Source organism: Bos indicus, chromosome 28, assembly GCF_029378745.1.
Source record: "Bos indicus isolate NIAB-ARS_2022 breed Sahiwal x Tharparkar chromosome 28, NIAB-ARS_B.indTharparkar_mat_pri_1.0, whole genome shotgun sequence".
Lineage (NCBI taxonomy): Eukaryota > Metazoa > Chordata > Mammalia > Artiodactyla > Bovidae > Bos > Bos indicus.
The window spans coordinates 510,615-529,561 of record NC_091787.1 but is presented as its reverse complement, the minus strand read 5'-3'; the positions used below and the strand labels follow the sequence as shown (position 1 = coordinate 529,561).

General features: G+C 39.2%; 2 pseudogenes; both read right to left on the bottom strand.

The window, feature by feature from the left end:
• Nucleotides 1-7,169: 7,169 nt before the first annotated feature.
• On the bottom strand, nt 7,170-8,101 carry LOC139180403 (olfactory receptor 5W2-like; annotated as a pseudogene).
• A 5,427-nt stretch (nt 8,102-13,528) lies between these two features.
• Nucleotides 13,529-17,214, bottom strand: LOC109569078 (olfactory receptor 5W2-like; annotated as a pseudogene).
• Between the last annotated feature and the right edge of the window lie 1,733 nt (nt 17,215-18,947).

Below are 18,947 nucleotides of genomic sequence, written 5' to 3'. Positions count from 1 at the left end.
CTTACCCTTCACCAAGTAGGCCTTTGTCCTAGTTTGAATGGAAAGGCAATCGCTGAGCTGAGGCCAGGAAGGCGCCAGTCAAGTCTGACATATTCTCGGAGCCTGCTTCTTCATGGACAATAACGCTAGAATCTAGGAATGTGTTTGCAAGGCTGCCAAAGGGCAGTCAGGAACCTCGACCCTGCCTCTGGAATTTCTGTCTTCTGAGCAGATCTGGAAGTCTCCTTTTGGAGATGCTAACCCATTCCTTCCAAATAGAGGCTTCCAAACGTGGTCCCGTTGGCTGCCTCTTCTTGCCTGAAGGAGGCTTGCTTTTCCTGCCTCCTACGAACCCCGCTTCCCAGCCTGGGAGAAAAGCGAATATTGGAGATCTTTTCTCAGGGGCTGTTTCCCTGGAGCTGAGGCGGACCTTGGGGACCCCACTCACAGGGGAATGCAAAACCATGTGGACAGGTCTATGCTCTGTAGGAGAACTCTAGTGAACCTCATCTGTCAGGAACATTCTTGGCTCCTATAGAGACACCTTTGTGTGTGAACCTCCACACCCAACATAGGGGCACAGGGAGCCTGATTCTCTCAGTGAGGGGCTGAAATGTGCAGCCACGCACCTGCTTTGAATCCATCCACTTACTCTTCCCTTGCCTTGACAGATGTCTCATTTCTGTAGCCCTTGGCAGTTTTGAAAAAAGCAGACCCTTAACCTTCACCAAGTATCCCTTTGTCCTAGTATAAATGGAAAGGCAATAACTGAGCTGAGGCCAGTAAGGCACCAATCATGTCCCATACTCCAGAAGCCTGCTCCTTCTTGAAGAATAACGCTAGAATCTAGGAATATTATTGCAAGGCTGGCAAAGTGCAAACGAGAATTTCGATCCAAACTCTGAAATTTCCATCTTCTGAGCAGATCTAGAGGTCTCCTTTCGGCAAAATTAACCCATTGCTTCCAAATTGAGGCTTCCAAACACAGGCCGGTTGGCTGTCTCTTCTTGCCTGAAGGAGGCTCGCTTTCCCTGCCTATGCAAACTCGGCTTCCCAGCCTGGGGCAAAAGCGGATCTTGGAGATCTTTTCTCAGGGGATGTTTCCAAGGAGCTGAGGCCAAGCCCGGAGACCCACAAGCACAGGGGAAGGCAAACCCACATGCACAAGTCTTTGCTCTCTAGGAGAGCTCTAGTGAACCTCACCCTGTCAGCAAAGTTCTTGGTTCCTATGGAGACACCTTTGTGTGCGAATCTGTGTACCCAACATAGGGGCACAGAGAGCCTGATTCTCTCTGTGCAGCTTTGAAGCTGTTGTTCAGAAAATGGCTTGAGAATCCATACAATGCTCTCCCTTACCGCTGAGAGAATTCTCATTGCTGTAACGCTTGGCAGTTTGTAGAAATCCGCACCCAAACCCTTCTCCAAGTAGGCCTGGGTCCTAGTTCCAATGCAAAGGCCATAGTAGAACTGAGGCCATTAAGGCACCAGTCAGGTCTCACAAACTCTGGCAGCCTGCTCCTTCATGGACAGTAAGGCCTCTTCTTCCCTGCAGGAAGCTCGCTTGCCTTGCCTACTGTGAACTGCACCTCCCTGCCTGGGGAAAATGCGGTTCCTGGAGATCTTTCTCAGGGGCTGTTTCCCCAGAGCTGAGGTGGAGCTCGGAGACCCAAATCACATGGGAATGCAAAACCACATTGATAGTTCTATGTTCTGTACTAAAGCTCTAGTTAACTTTGGTCTGTCAGGAAAATTCTTGGTTCCTACGGAGACACCTCTGTGTGATAAGTACATATTCAACATAAGGGCACAGGGAGCCTGATTTTCTCTGTGGGGTGTTGAAATGCGTGACCATGCACCTGCTTGAGAAACCATCCTCTTACTCTTCCCTTACCTCTGACACAGGTCTCATTGCTGTAGCCCTTGGCAGTTTGGAAAGAAGAAGACCCTTGCCCTTCACCAAAATGTCCTTTGTCCTAGTATGAATGGAAAGGCAATATCTGAGCTGAAGCCAGTAAGGTACCAGTCATACTGCCATATTCCCAAAGCCTAATCCTTCATGGACAACAACTCTAGAATCTAGGAATATCTTTGCAAGGCTGGCAAAAAGCAGGTGAGAATCGATCCAGACTCTGAAATTTCCGTTTTCTGAGCAGATCTAGAGGTCTCCTTCTGGAGAAGCTAACCCATTCCTTCCAAATAGAGGCTTCCAAACACAGGCCAACTGGGTGCCTCTTCTTGCCTGCAGGAGGCTCGCTCTCTGAGCCTCCTGTGAAGTGCACTTCCCAGGCTGGGGGAAAAAGCGGTTCTTGGAGATATTTTCTCAGGGGCTGTTTTTCCCGAGCTAGGCCTGAGCTCGGGGAAGCATACTGACAGGGAAAGGCAAAACCACATGGAGAAGTCTTTGCTCTGTAGGAGAGCTCTAGTGAACCTCAGTCTGTGAGGTATATTCTTGGTTCCTCTGGAGACACCTCTGTGTGTGAAGCTGCATACTGAGCATCTTGGCACAGAGAGCCTGATTCTCTCTGTGCAGCTTTGAAGCTCTCGTTCAAGCCACAGCTTGAAAATCCATACAGTGCTCTCTCTCCCTTGAGATAGTTCTCATTGTTGTAGCCTTTGGCAGTTTGTAAAAATCTGCACCCATATCTTTCTCCAAGTAGGCCTGGGTCATAGTTCCAATGCAATGGCCATAGAAGAACTGAGGCCAGTAAGGCACCGAGGACAGAGCAGCCTCTCGGCTGGACGTGTTGATGTGGTTTGGGGCCTTCCCCTGTGTGTTTGGGCTCCCTAGCACTGAGCCAGCTCAGGGGAAACAGCCCCTGAGCAAAGACGTCCAGGAAGCACTTTGCGCCCAGGCGGGGAAGCCCAGTTCACAACACGCGGGGAAGCGAGCCTCTTTTCAGGGAGAAGAGGCAGCCCGCCGGCGGGTGCTTATAAGCCTGTATTGGGAAGGGCCGAGTGAGCTTCCACACCGGCGGAACTCCAGATCTGTTCCCAGGCATGATACCGCAGAACCCCGGCCCAGAGGATGCTCTGCCCTGGGTGAGCCTCGCCAAGACATGCCTAGCTTCTAGTGTTCCTTCCTGGGAAGGAGCAGGCTGCTGGAGTGTGGGAGACGGGACTGGTGCCTGACTGGCCTCAGCTTAGCTATTGCATTTCCATTTAAACTAGGACCCATGCCTACTTGGACAAGGGTAAGGGTCTGCTTCTTTCCAAAATGGCAAAAATGGATTCATGTAACTTACATTTCAGGTTGAGTGAGTAAGTGAAAGTCACTCAGTCATGTCCAATTCTTTGCAACCCCATGGACTATACATTGCATGGAATTCTCAAGGCCAGAATACTGAAGTGGGTAGCCTTTCCCTTTTTCAGGGGATCTTCCCAATCGAGGGAATGAATCCAGGTTGCCTGCATTTCGGGTGGATTCTTTACCAGCTGAACCACAAGGGAAGCCCTAGAATACTGTAGTGGGTAGCCTATCCCTTCTCCATGGTATCCTCCCAACCCAGGAATCTAACTAGGGTCTTCTGCACTGCAAGTGGATTTTTTACCAGCTAAGATAATCGGTCTATATGTTCTATATGTTCAGATCAATTCTTTGATTGAATGTGAAGTGACTTTTTTTTTTCATATTGTTTTCAATGGTATGGATGGATTTACACAACAGTAAAGTCATATTTTATAGAGGCAGATCATATCACCTGAAAAGAACCTTAGAGGTAATCTAGCTTAAATCGCTCTTCTACACAGGGTGATGTGAAGAATAGAAAGCAAGAGTGAGGTATTTAGAGTGGTGTTCCTGCCTGGTTCATAGCATGGTTCTAACTAAAGAGAAAGCCATCCAGGGAAGTTAAAGATTTCTGCCTCTAGCTTTAGCCCAGATCCTCCTACTTTTTGGTGTATTGAACATTACTGCTGTTCTATTTGTAACAAGTGTACTTGTACAGCCTATAACAAGTATGAGTGTGTCTGTCCTCTGCATTAGACAGACATTTACCAAATCTAACATTGCCTTGCCATGTTTCAGTTCAGTTCATTTCAGTCACTCAGTCATGTCCGACTCTGCAACCCCATGGACTACAGCATGCCAGGCTTCCCTGCCCATCACCAACTCCTGGAGCTTGCTCAAACTCATGCCATTGAGTCAGTGATTGCCATGTTTATGCTAAAGTATTTCAGTGGCAAGGATGAAGAAAGAGGTCAAGATATAGGAATTTGACTGTAATATTAAAACATTACATTTGTCATTGATAATGTCATTGTGCATTTGTACGATGATATTTTCCATGAGTCATTGGTGCACATATAAGGAGAATATGATGTGAAGACATTAAAATGGTAAAGAATGAAGAATACTGAAATTGACAGGCTAGAATAAATTTTATGTTGTATTGTTCCATTTTTTTTTTCAGATTAATATTAGGAAAGAAGAATCATTTTCCCCAAATTCCTATCTGACATAGAAATTATCTTTAAAAATTTCCATAATTTCTCATTAATTTCTTCAACTCAAGGAGAGGAAGCCTACAATCAATTGAATCAGTTCTATTTTTGAAAATCCATTTAATGGGCTTAAATTTTTCTTCTCTTTACATATTACTCACAAGATACAATAAAATGGGCTAGTATTCATATTGAATCAATTTTTAAATACTTATATAAAACTGATTATATATATGAAGATGGATTAATTAGATCCATGTTTATTAATCTCTGAATTAATGGTAATCCATTGACATCCATTTTGATTAGCTATATTTCTGATCATGTTTGCTGTCATATTGCTGCCTTGCTGTTGCAACAAGTCAAAAGAAGTTTGAGTGAATGTACGCCAGGAGTATGCATATTTAAGTCTTTTATATTATTCAAGAATTTAGAGTTTTTCTTAACATGTCATAGTGAAAGTGAAGTCACTGTCATGTCTGACTCTTTGCATCCCCATGGACTGTAGCCTACCAGGCCCCTCTGTCCATGGGATTTTCCAGGCAGTAGTACTGGAGTGGATTGCCTTTTCCTTCTCCAGGGGATCTTCCTGACCCAGGGATCGAACCTGGGTCTCCCACATTGTAGACAGACGCTTTACTGTCTGAGTCACCAGGGAACAGAGGAATTATGTAGGCTTTATTTTCCATTCTAAAATATTGTCACATAAGAAGATTTTACAATGGCAGGTAGAAAATTGAAGACCATCAGAAGCTTTAATTTTATAATTGTAATGGATAAATATCAGTCTCTTTCAGTACATTATGGTATTTAAAATACATTGTCACATCTTAGCTTTCTCAACAAACTAATTTAGTGCTTTAGCCTTCAGGACATCAGATCAAAGGCAGATGCAATAGTCAAATAGCAAGAACTTAGAGTTTATTCTTTCTAGTGAAGTTAAAAAGCATGTCTTTATAAGTATATTATCTTAATGTCCAAAACCATTTTATGCACCTTCCAAACAAACCTGTGTATATGTGTTCAATATGTTAACTGTGTTCTGATATACATTTTAAGCTAGTTATCAAACCCTCATTTAATTTTGTGTCAAGGAAAGTGAAAGTGAAGTCATTCAGTTGTGTCTGACTCTTTGTGACCCCATGGACTGGAGCCTACCAGGCTCCTCAGTCCATGGAATTTTCCAGTTAAGAATACTGGAGTGGATTGTCATTTCCTTCTCCAGGGGATCTTCCCAACCCAGGGATCAAACCCGTGTCTCCCGCATTGAAGGCAGACACTTTACCATCTTGAGCCACCAGGATGCCCAATTTTGTATTGACATATAATCGACATACAATTAGCAGTGAAAAAGTGTTGTCTTCTATTTTTAGTTTATTACATATTTGTTTATTTCATCTTCCAGGCAACATGTAGTGGTTTATTTACATAATGCAATGCTCATACCTTAGCAAAGAACTCTGATAAACAGGATGATATAATCTTTTAAAACTGTGGTGTTTTTTTTTTTTTTTTTCATGAACCACAAAAGACAAAGAGGGTATTTAACCAGAGCTAAGCATAAGAAAAAAAAGGAAGGAGATTGGTGTGCAGAGAGTTACAGAAGAATCGAGAGTTGGTAATGAAGCACGATTATGTACTTTACCATGATTGTGTCCACTGTCCCTTACCTTTTTTACTGTTTTTTTTTTTTTTAGCTGTATTCAGATAAAATAGACAAATAACATGCATATGGTACAGGGCATGAAGATTTAATGTATGTTTACATTGTGAAATAATTACTACTATAAAGTTAGTTAACACATTCATCAATTTACATAGCTATCACTTTGAGTGTGCATACCATGAAAACCAAACAGTTAAGGTCTACTCTCTCAGCAAATTTCAATCTTATAATACACAACTGTTAACTAGAGTCACAGTGCATACTGGACCCCCAGAATTTATCATCGAGTAACAGAAAGACTGTGAACTTTGACCAACATCACCCATTGCTCCCACCTTTCAGCCTGTAGCAACAGCCAATCTATTCTCTATTTCTATGTGTTTGACCAATTAGATTCTACATGCATATGAGACCATACAGTACTTGTCTTCTTCTGTATGAATTATTTCATTTAGCACATGCCCCTTGTGGTTCTTCCCTGTTGTACCCAATATGACTTCTAACAGGCATGGACTCATACACTTCAGGATCTGAGTAACTGCCAGATCCTCTGCCTGATATTTTTTCATCTCCCAAATTGAATCCTTTTCTGATTTGACTGAGTATCCAAAGATGTCCTTCCTTTAGACTGGTTTTAGATATTTTTAATCTTGAATAATAGACCACTATGTGTTATCTCATGATGAATTTCAGGCTTATTATGAATTACTTGACTGTTCAGTTAATACATTATTAATACTAGCTTATATTTAGTAGTATTTAAACTACAAGATATGTTGTAGTACATAAAGAACTGCAAAGCACAAAGATCAATGAATAAAACGCACTATAAATCTTAGTGTAATAGTGCTTGAAAAAAACTGAACAAAAACTAACATATTGAAAAAGTCAGAAAACATTTTCCCAGAAACTAATGCCATATACAAATTCTGGAAATAAAAAGAAGCATGACAGGTGGGGGAAATAGCAATACACTTCAATAGAAATTATATTTCTCATGTAACCTACCATTTAATTTTAATAAACCATCAATCACCATATATGTATGGATGTGTATATGTGCACATATACAAAATATAAATTTTTAAAACCATTTATTCTTCAATTTTTTCAGGGTCTGTTTCACATCCTTATTCCTTAGGCTATAAATCAGAGGGTTTAACATGGGAATCACAAGGGTATAAAACAAAGAGGTAATTTTGTCTTCATCTAGAGAGTAGGAAGAACTCGGCCTGAAATACATGAAGAGCATTAGTCCCTGGAAAATGGCCACAGAAGTTAGGTGAGAGATGCAGGTAGAGAAAGCTTTGAACCCCCCTTTGGCAGAGTGGTCTTCAAGACCGATAGGATGATATAACAATAAGAGACAAGGACTCCTGAAATTGTACTCAGTTCAATGAAGCCAAAAGCAGTAAATATTAGTAACTCATTGACCTGTGTATCTGAGCAAGATAGCAATAGGAAAGGAGCAACATCACAAAAAAAGTGGTTAATCTCATTTGACCCACAGAAGCATAAGCGGAATGCTAATGTCGTGTGTATCAGAGCATCTGCCATTCCCACCAAGTAAACCCCAGCCACGAGCAGGGAGCACACCCCGTTGGACATGCTGACCGCATAGAGCAAGGGGCTGCTGATGGCTTTGTACCAGTCATAGGCCATCAATGCCAGCAGGAGACACTCACAATCTATAAAGGTATAGAGTACCAGTAATTGCAGAGCACAGCCATAGAAGGGAATTGATTTGTTCTTAGCAAATAGGTCCACCAGCATCTTGGGGCCAACTGCTGTGGAAATGCTGAGGTCACTGAAGGAGAGGTGACTGAGGAAAAAGTACATGGGTGTGTGCAGCTGGGGATCCATTCTGATCAGGGTTATCATTCCAAGGTTTGCCAGAAGAATAATGAGATAAACAAGGAGAAATATGGTAAATAGGATCACTTTGTTCACAGCATTATCAGTAATTCCCAAGAAAATGAATTCAGTCATGAGGGAGCAATTCCCTCTATCCATCCTTCTTTCTGATGTAAACTTTTGAGAAAATGATCAAGAAATGTACACTTGCATGTGTAACACTTTTTAGCATCTACAAAATGTCATAAGACAGAATATATTTTTCCAAAACTGTCTTTTTATACTTAGAAAATTATTCAGTCATGCACCCAGTCTTTAAAGAGGCATAGCTATCTATTCTGCAATAATAAAGTATCTGAGAAAGACCTTTGAGAAATTGGATGCAAATCTAGATGTCATTCATAAGATTTGTTACTTTCTACAAGCTCTTCTCTGAGTGTTAGTTTCTTCATCCCAGGGAATAGATTTAGAGAAATTTAACTCCTTACATCTTGAGAAAAACCTAGAAGACACCACTGTTAGAGAGGCCAGACTGTAAGACATAGGACTGAGCATTTATGAGGGCTGAAAATAGTCACTTAGATACAAAAAAACAATAACAATTTTTATGTTTCTCAAAAAAGCATTATTGGTTTCAGAGAATTTGACTCAGTTCCAGAACAGTGAGTATATAAATGACTATTAATAAAAATAATTATATTACTTGTTTTAGTTTATGTTATGTTCAGTATTTGCTGAGACATGAATTAAGTATTATTGACCTGGTATTCTAGAAATTTATTCTCAATTTCCCACAGTGCTCATTACCTCTTTGTGTAGTGGTAGTTGTCGAAAGGTGAATCTCTTAATGAGTAGGAAAAAAGAGCTAAAAGGAAGTGAAAACAACAGAATTTATTGTATGTTTAGCATTGTTTTAGATTTTAAATGGCCTATTAGTTACTAAATTGGAAATAAGATGAGGGACAATGATGTTTCTAAACTGCATAGACTTTTCTGTTTGTAATATATGTGTATGTGTATACGTGTTAATGTTTGTAAGAATAGAATGTAAGCAATGAACTTTTTTCCCTCAGAACTAAGTAAACATGGCATGTGGTTCACATGGAGATGAATTTGTACATGTTTTTATTTTTATTGTGGTACCTCTTCTATTTTAATAAAACAAAACATGCTTTAAATTCATGTATACATTTTTCCAAAGATAAAAAGAGTAAATATTCCCTGTGAATAAAGAGCAAAATAAAACAAATAAACAGTTGCATTGTGTATATTAACAAGTTCAGATTCTTGTGATTCTGAGATTGAAATATTTCTAACCATTAATTTCTGATTTTAATGAGTAAGCCGGCACAAAATCGTTCATTTACAATTTGTTTCCTCAAAATGGTAAGTATTTTCTTCTATATTCTTTAAGTTAGGAACTGGAAACCTACCTGAGATGAACAGGTCTTGGCTAGTTGAACAATAAGCAGATGACCTCTTATTTTACCAGGTACATTGGGACTGAAATCTCTGTGTTCCTGCCCCTCGGCTTTGATGTTATGCAAACATTTAATTAATTATATTTCTGCTTCAGTATTTCCCACTGAGAATTCAGAAGCTACTTAGCACAGGCTGAATTTTCATGCCTTCCTACTGTCATCAAATTGATCTATAGTAAAAAGAAAACTGCATTTTTTTTTTTTTTTGTATGATGTGATTCACAGTTATCCTGAAATGGTTTTGTCCTTCTTTAGAGTAAACATACTGGAACTCAAAAAGATCCTCCCTTCATTATTTCCATTTCCTTAGATTTGTTCATAGTGTTTTAGAGTCTCCTTCACATCTCATTTAAGGATCTTACCACACTTGGTCCATGTTTTCTTTTTTACTAAAATGTAATGGTACATCATAAAATTCACCCTTCTAATGTATACAGTTCTTTGTTTTTCACTATGTTTTCAAGGTTCTTAGATTATCATCAGTATTTATTTCCACAGCATTTTCATCACTATGAAAAGATATCCATATTTATTAGTTGTCACTTTCCATTCCTTCCTCCCTAAGCCCTGGCAACTACTAATTTACTTTCTGATTCTTTGCACTTTCCAATTCCTGGCCTCCTTTTAAACAGAATTATGTAACATGCTTTTTTGTTTGTTTGTTTGTTTTGTTGTTATTCTTTTCATCAGCCTTCTTGTCATCAATTAAATATTTTCAAGGTTTATCTATACTGCATGCATTGCATATTCATCATTCTTTGAATTTTTGCCATACTTCATCTGTTTTGACAAATAAAATTAGCAGAAATATCGTAAGTCATTTCTGGATCTTGTCTTGAAGAAGACAGTGTGTGAAAGCTATGAATTACCATGAAATTCCAACTAGCCATCTGATTTTACAATGTGGCACATTCTGAGATTACATGAACTGAAAGGGGAGAATTTGGGTTAATCTTTATAGACATTTTCATCTAGTGTCAATTATTAAAGAACTCGCAACCTAGACCATCTTTCCACTGAATATTTCATGCAATCTCAGTAAACATGTGAAAGAACAAAATAAGGAGTCAGTCATCATCCTCTTAAGTTATTTAGTTTTGAAATGCAATTTATGTAGGAAGAGATAACTAGAACAGTGTACAAAAACAAATCAGAGAAACAAGCTTTTGAATATACATAAATTAATGTATATTCAAGGGTTTCCCAGGTGGCTCAGTAGAAAAGAATCTGACTGTCTAGCAGGAGATGTGAGTTCGATCCCTGGGTTGGGAAGATCCCCTGGAGTAGGAAATGGCAACTCACTCCAGTATTCTTGCCTGGAAAATTTCTTGGGCAGAGGAGCCTGGCAGGTTACCATCCACGGGGTGGCAAAAAGTCAGACATGACTGAGCACTCATGGTCAGTGGTCATTCTCTTAAGTTATCTAGTTATGAAATGCAGTTTATGTAGCAAGAGATATGTGGGACAGTGTGTAAAAATAAATCAAAGAAGAAAATTTTTGAATATATACATAAATCATGTATATTCAAAGATTGAGGAAAAATGTTTGAAAACCATATACATAGATAGATAGATGTAGATATGACAAATGACTTGTAGCCAAAGTATATGAAGAATCTTCACAGACAGTAAGACAACAAACAACCTAATAAAATTTGAACAAAGAATTTGAACAAATTAAGTCTCATCAAGATGATATATACAAAGAAACCCACTTCAGACCTAGAGACACATACAGATGGAACATGAGGGGATGTAAGGAGATATTCCATGCAAATGAAAATCAAAAGAAAGCTGGAAAAGCAATACTCTTATCAGTCAAGATAGACTTTTAAAATAACAAATGTTAAAAGAGACAAGGAAAGACACTACACAATGACCAAGGGATCAATCCATGAAGAAGACATAACAATTGTAAATATATATGCATCCAACAGAGGAACACTTCAATATACAAGGCAAGTGCTAATATCTATAAAAGGGGAAATTGGCAGTAACATAAAAATAGTGGGGAACTTTAGCACTCAAATTATACCAATGGACAAATCACGCAGGCAGAAAATTAGTAAGTAAACCAATTCTTAAATGACACAATAGACCAGATAGATTTGACATTTGTAGGACATTCCATCTGAAAGAAGCAGAATACACTTTCATCTCAAGTAAACATGGAACATTTTCCACAATAGATCATATCATGGGTCACAAACCAAGAATTGGTAAATTTTTAAAAATTGAAATAGTAACAAGCATCTGTTTCCAAAGACAATATGATAAATCCATTACAAGATAAAGCTGTAAAAAACACAAACATATGCAGGCTGAACAATATGTGACTAAACAACCAACAGATCACTGAAGAAAACAAAGAGGAAAAAAAAAAAAAAAAAAAAACCTAGAGACAAATGACAATCAAAACATGACAATCCAAAACCTAAGTTGCTCGGCAAAAGCAGTTTTAAGAAGGAGGTTTATTTCAATACAGTTTTACCTCAGGAAACAAGAAAAATCACAAATAAACAACCTCACATTACATCTAAAGCAACTAGAGAAAAAATAAACAAAACCTGAAGTTAATAGAAGGAACCAAAACATAAAGATCAGAGCATAAATAAATGAAAAATATAAGGAAAATAATAGCAAAGATCAGTGAAACTAAAAATTGGTTCTTTGAGAATATAAAGTTGATAAACCTTCGGTCAGATTCATCAAGAGAAGAAAAGAGAAGACCCAAGTCAATAAAATTAGAAATGAAAGATGAGAAGTAACAACTGACATTACAGATATTTTCCATCAGTCACTGATGATGTGTAAGAGGGATGTGCTATGGAAAGAAGAAGGAAAGTTAGTGATGAGGACTAAAGTAGACAGCCTAGAATACATTAGAGTCTTTTGATATGCTGTTCCCTATTTTTGTGGAATTTCAAGAATTTTTGTGGAATAGAAGAGTATCTCCATGCCATTGCCACAACTTGGATTTGAATTGTGAATTTCCTAAAAAAATACTCAGTTCTTCTTTAAGTTATCCGATTCTAGACATGGAAGCCTATTTTAATCAAATGTTGTCTGCTGCAATACTATTTTTGACTTCCATTTAAGGGGGTTATTTTTTTTCTTTTATTCATATCATATTTGTTAATTCCAATAAAATGGACCAATATGTAGGTCAAATCAGTCTTTAGATGCTGTAATATACATCTGACATTTGAATGGAGACAAATTAACTAGATTACATGTTTATTTACTATCAATATCTGCCAATCCACTGATGCCCTGTTTGTCTTAGACTTTAATTTTCAGACAATATTTTTTATTAGGCTGTGTTTTATGAGCAACAGTTCCAAAAGAGTTTGGTGAATTGATAAAATATGGTAGGAATAGAAACATTTTATATAAAATAAGAATTTTATAAGTTTTTAGCTTTTTCCACAATGAAAAGTTTTCCTAACATGCCATAATGTCTCAAAAATGCCCTTAAATTTTTTATCCCATGATAATTTTGTGGATCATTTATTACTAAACTGCTTGGTTCATTAATGTCTACTACTAGTATCAGCTTAAATTAATTAGTATAGAATCTGTAAGATGTACTATAAAATATAAAAAACCTGAGTTATGAAAGATCGCTCAGTAAATCTTTGATTTACTTTATGACAAAACCTTTAAGACATTGCATAATGTTTTAGTGAGACTGAAATAATGTTTGAATGACAAATGAAGCAAAAATTAGCATAAGTAGAAAAGTCAAAAGATTTTTCAAAAACAGTAAGTGCCATATATAAACCCTGCCCACATACTAAGCATGATATCTGAGGAAACCAACAGTGAAGATGTGCTTAGTCACTCAGTGGTATCTGACTCTTTGTGACTCCATGGATTGTAGCCCACCAGGCTCTTCTCTCTATAGAGATTCTCCAGGCAAGAATATTAGAGCGGGTTGCCATTTCCTCTTCCAGTCTTAACAGTGGAGTTTAATGCAAATAATTATTCACTTAGGAATTCAAGAAAATTGTTTCTCATGTGTCATGCCATAAAATTTTAATTACACAATTATTATAAGTGTGTGGTTGTGTGCACATATGCATAATACAAATATTTAAAAATATAGTTAGGCTTCCAATTTTACTAAGGCCTCTTTTACATCCTTGTTCCATAGGCTAAATATCAGAGGATTTAGCAGGAGAATCACAAGAGTGTAAAATAAAGAGTTCACTTTGTTTTCATCTAGAGAGTAGGATGAACTTGGCCTGAAATACATAAGGAGCATGCTGCTGCTGCTAAGTCACTTCAGTCGTGTCTGACTCTGTGCGACCCCATAGACGGCAGCCCACCAGGCCCCGCCGTCCCTGAGATTCTCCAGGCAAGAACACTGGAGTGGGTTGCCATTTCCTCCACTAATGCATGACAGTGAAAAGTGAAAGTTAAGTCACCCAGTCACGTCCGACTCCCAGTGACCCCATGGACTGCAGCCTACCAGGCTCCTCTGTCCATGGGATTTTCCAGGCAAGAATACTGGAGTAGGGTGCCATTGCCTTTTCCCATATCTATGCAGTGCTGCTGCTGCTAAGTCACTTCAGTCACGTCTGACTCCGTGCGACCCCATATGCGGCAGCCCACCAGGCCCCGCCATCCCTGTTCTCTCCAGGCAAGAACACTGGAGTGGGCCGCCATCTCCTCCTCCAATGCATGAAAGTGAAAAATGAAAGTGAAGTCACCCAGTAGCCTCCGACTCCCAGTGACCCCATGGACTGCAGCCTACCAGGCTCCTCCGTCCATGGGATTTTCCAGGCAAGAGTACTGAAGTGGGGTGCCATTGCCTTCTCCCACATAAAGAGCATAGTTCCCTGGAAAATTGACATTGCAGTTAACTCAAAGGTGCAGGCGGTAAAACCTTTGACTCTCCCCTCAGCAGAGTGGATCTTCAAGACTGAAAGGAGGATATAAAAATAAGAGCAAGGACTCCTGAAATAGTACTCAGTTCAATAAAACCCAAAGCAGGGAATATCACTAATTCATTGACCTGTGTATCTGAGCAGGACAGGGGAAAAAAAAAAAAAAAAAGCAGAGGTAAATCACAGAAAAAGTGGTTAATCACATTTGACCCACAGAAACGTAAATGGAGTGCTAATGCTGTGTGTATCTGAGAAACTGCTATCCCCACCAGGAAAACCCCAGGCATAAGCAGGGAGCACACCCCGCTGGACATGCAGACCACATAGAGCAAGGGGCTGCTGACGGTCTTGTACTGGTCATAGGCCATCAGTGCAAGCAGGAGACACTCAGAATCGGCAAAGATACAGAAGACCAAGAATTGCAGAGCACAGCCATAGAAAGAGATTGACTTTTTCTTGGCAAATAGGAAGAATTATCAATAACCTCAGATATGCGGATAATACCACCCTTATGGCAGAAAGTGAAGAAGAACTAAAGAGCCTCTTGAGGAAAGTGAAAGATGAGAGTGAAAAAGTTGGCTTAAAATTCAACATTCAGATAACTAACATTATGGCATCTGGCCCCATCACTTCATGGCAAATATATGGGGAAACAGTGGTAATGGTGGCTGACTTTATTTTGGGGGGCTCCAGAATCTCTGCAGATGGTGCCTTCAGCCAAGAAATTAAAAGATGCTTTCTCCTTGGAAGAAAAGCTCTGATCAACCTAGACAGCATATTAAAGAGCACAGACATTACTTTGCCAAAAAAGATCCATCTAGTCAAGGCTATGGTTTTTCTGATAGTCATGTATGGATGTGAGATTTGGACTATAAAGAAAGCTGAGCACGAAAGCATTGATGCTTTTAACTGTGGTGTTGGAGAAGACTCTTGTGAGCCCCTTGGACTGCATGGAGATGCAACCAGTCCATCCTAAAGGAGATCAGTCCTGAGTGTTCATTGGAAGGACTGATGCTGAAGCTGAAACTCCAATACTTTGGCCACATTACATGAAGAACTGACTCATTGAAAAAGACTCTGATGCTGGGAAAGATTAAAGGCAAGAGGAGAAAAGATGACAGAGGATGAGATGTTGGATGGCACCACTGACTCGATGAACATATGTTTGGGTAAACACTGGGAGTTGGTGATGGACAGGGAGGCCTGGCATGCTGCAGTCCTTGGGGTCACAAAGAGTTGGACATGACTGAGTGGCTGAACTGAACTGAACTGGCAAATAGGTCCACCAGCATCTTGGGGCCAATGGCTGTGGAACAGCAGAGGTCAGAGAAAGAGAGGTGACAGAGGAGAAAATACAAGGGTATATGCAACTAGAGATCCATCCTAATTAAAATAATCATTCCAAGATTTGCCAGAATGTTAATAAGATAAACAACAAAAAACATCATAAATAGGGTCACTTTAATCCCAGACTTATCAGTAATTCCCCTAAATATGAATTCAGTTAAGGAAGAGCAATTTTCTCTTTCCATTCTTTGGGGTTGTTGTCTAAAGTTTTGAAGAAATTATGGAGAAAATCATATATATATGTGAACCACTTCTGGACATTCACAGCATATTTATAAGAAAAGACATAACTTATTTGTTCTATTTTCTTTTTACATTCAGAAAAGTCTCGATTAAATGGCACTCTTTAAAGAGATGTTGCTATCTATCTGATAATTATAAAAATGTCTGAGGTAGGCAGTTGAAAAACTTCTGTATGAATCTTTATGCCATTCCTGAAATATGATACTATCTATAAGCTCTTTATTAATAACCTCAGATATGCAGATAACACCACCCTTATGGCAGAAAGCAAAGAAGCACTAAAGAGCCTCTTGATGAAAGTGAAAGAGGAGAGTAAAAAAGTTGGCTTAAAATTCAACATTCAAAAAACTAAGATCATGGCATCCTGTCTCAACACTTCATTGCAAATAGATGTGGAAACAATGGAGATGGTGACAGACTTTATTTTTTTGTGCTCCAAAATCACTGTGGAGAGTGACTGCAGTCATGAAATTAAAAGACACTTGCTCCTTGGAAGAAAAGCTATGACCAACCTAGACACCATATTAAAAAGCAGAGACATTACTTTGTTAACAAATGTCCATCTAGTAAAAGCTATGGTTTTTCCAGTAGTCATGTATGGATATGAGAGTTGGACAAAAAGAAAGCTGAGCATGAAAGAATTGATGCTTTTGAACTGTGGCATTGGAAAAGATTCTTGAGAGTTCCTTGGACAGCAAGGAGATCCAACCAGTCAATCCTACAGGAAATCGGTCCTGAATGTTCATTGGAAGAACTGATGCTGAAGTGAAGCTCTAATAGTTTGGCCACCTGATGCGAAGAACTGACTCATTGAAAAAGACTCAGATGCTGGGAAAGATTAAAGGCAGAAGGAGAAGGGGACTATAGAGGATGAGATGGTTGGATGACATCACCAAATAGATGGACATGAGTTTGAGCAAGATTCGGGAGTTGGTGATGGACAGGGAAGCTACAGTCCATGGAGTCCCAAAGAGTCAGACACATTTGAGTAACTGAACTGAACTGAATTTTGGAATAGTGTTTATGTAGTAAACGATTGGCCTTCCCTGGTGACACAGATGGTAAAGAATTCTCCTGCAATGCGGGAGAGCTGGGTTCAATCTCTGGGTCTGGAAAATCCCCTGTAGAAGGGAATGGCAACCCACTCCAGTATATTGGCCTGGGAAATCCCATGGACAGATGAGCCTGGGGGGCTACAGTTATGGGTCACAAAGATTCAGACATAACTGAGCAAATTTCACTCACTCACAACAAAAAACAAGTATAATCGGAGAGAAGTATTTCCAAAAAATAGGAAGTATTTCAAAACCATTTATCCATATATATGACAAAGAATTCGTATCCACAATACACTAATAGCTTTCCTCATTGGGAAAAGAAAAGACTTAAACAAAAAATGACCCCCCCCCAAATAAAAATTAACAGAAATTGTCAAAAAGAAGATACATAAGCAACAAGTTAATGCACGAGAGTTTACTCAGAACCATTAGTTATTAAGGCAATGAGGATAAAGCCACAACACAATAACATAAAATAATGTCAAATGGACTGAAATTAATATTCTGAGCATAACAAATTCCCTAATTCATCGAAAATATCATTTGAGAACTAACAGGGACAGGTTTTCTTATCAGTTTGGGTGTTTTTCTTTGTTCTTTTCATTTGTTTTTTTTTTTTTTTTTTCTACTTTTATTTTCTACAAATCTGGGAAATCGTTTAGCTTAATTCCATATAATTATTTCATATTTAATTTTGGAAATGTGATTCTTTTTTTTTTTTTTTGAAATGTGATTTTTCATTGCAACTTTTGATGCCTTTTATATGTCATTGTTATTCTTGGTTGTGAGGATCTCAACACTGAAACACCAGTTGTGCTCCTTTGGAGCTATTGGTGAGGCAAAGTTCAAACCAAAACTAATTGCTAATGTTTTCCCAGGAAAATCAAGAAATTGATACATTTATGTTTCAGAAGAATTTTACTATCATTCTACTTCTCTGTTACACATATTACATATGTGGAATTGTTCTTGGTCACCTAATTATGGTGGTTAGTCACTCAGTTGTGTCCAACTCTTTGCTATCCTGTGGTCTCTATTTGCCAGACTCATCTGTCCATGGGATTCTCCAGGCAAGAATACTTTAGTGGGTTGCCATTCCCTTCTCCAGGGGATCTTCCTGACTCAGGGGTCAAACCTGGGTCTCCTGTATTACAGGAAAATTCTTTACTGTCTGAGCCACCAAGGAAGCTCTAATTATACTCCAATCCAAATGTTTCCCTCAGGAATCCCTGTCTTCTGGGATGCAACTACTTCTTGCAACAACTATTTGTTCAGCCAGAACCCAGCTTTAGCTTCTTAACAGGGCTGCTCCTCAAACACATGTAGATTAACATCCTTTCAATATTCCCCCAACTAGGGATTGGGGGCAGGAGGAGAAAGGGACAACAGAGGATGAGATGGCTGGATGGCATCACTGACTTGTTGGACTTGAGTCTCAGTGAACTCCGGGAGTTGGTGATGGACAGGGAGGCCTGGCGTGCTGTGATTCATAGGGTCACAAAGAGTTGGACACGACTAAGCGACTGATCTGATCTGAACAATTTAACTGAGTGTGGGTAACTACTGTTGGGAAGCGTAGTGCAAAATAGCCATAAAAGGAGAAAGTCCTTGGGAAAATGGCAAAGGGCCAGAAGTACTCGGCTTTGCCCTGCGGACAGAAAAACATCTCCTGCCTTTGGTTATGCTCAGCGCCAAGAGTTAATAATAAATAGGGATGTCACTTGTGAGAGCGGGTTGTGGGATAAGCCCATGAGTCATTTAGAGTGCGCTGTTCTTGAAATGTTTTTACTGATTATGTGTTAACTCTGCATGCGCTCTGCTGGCTGTATACTTTAAGCTCTTTGTTCCTGCTTCTATAAGAAAGCTTGACTGCAGAAATAAACTTGTCAGTCCTTGCAAGAGACTGTCCGAGTGTCATTCTTTCAGGTTTGTCATTTCCAAGTCCCGGGGAGAAAAACCCCAAGAAATGGCACCCGAACAGGGACTT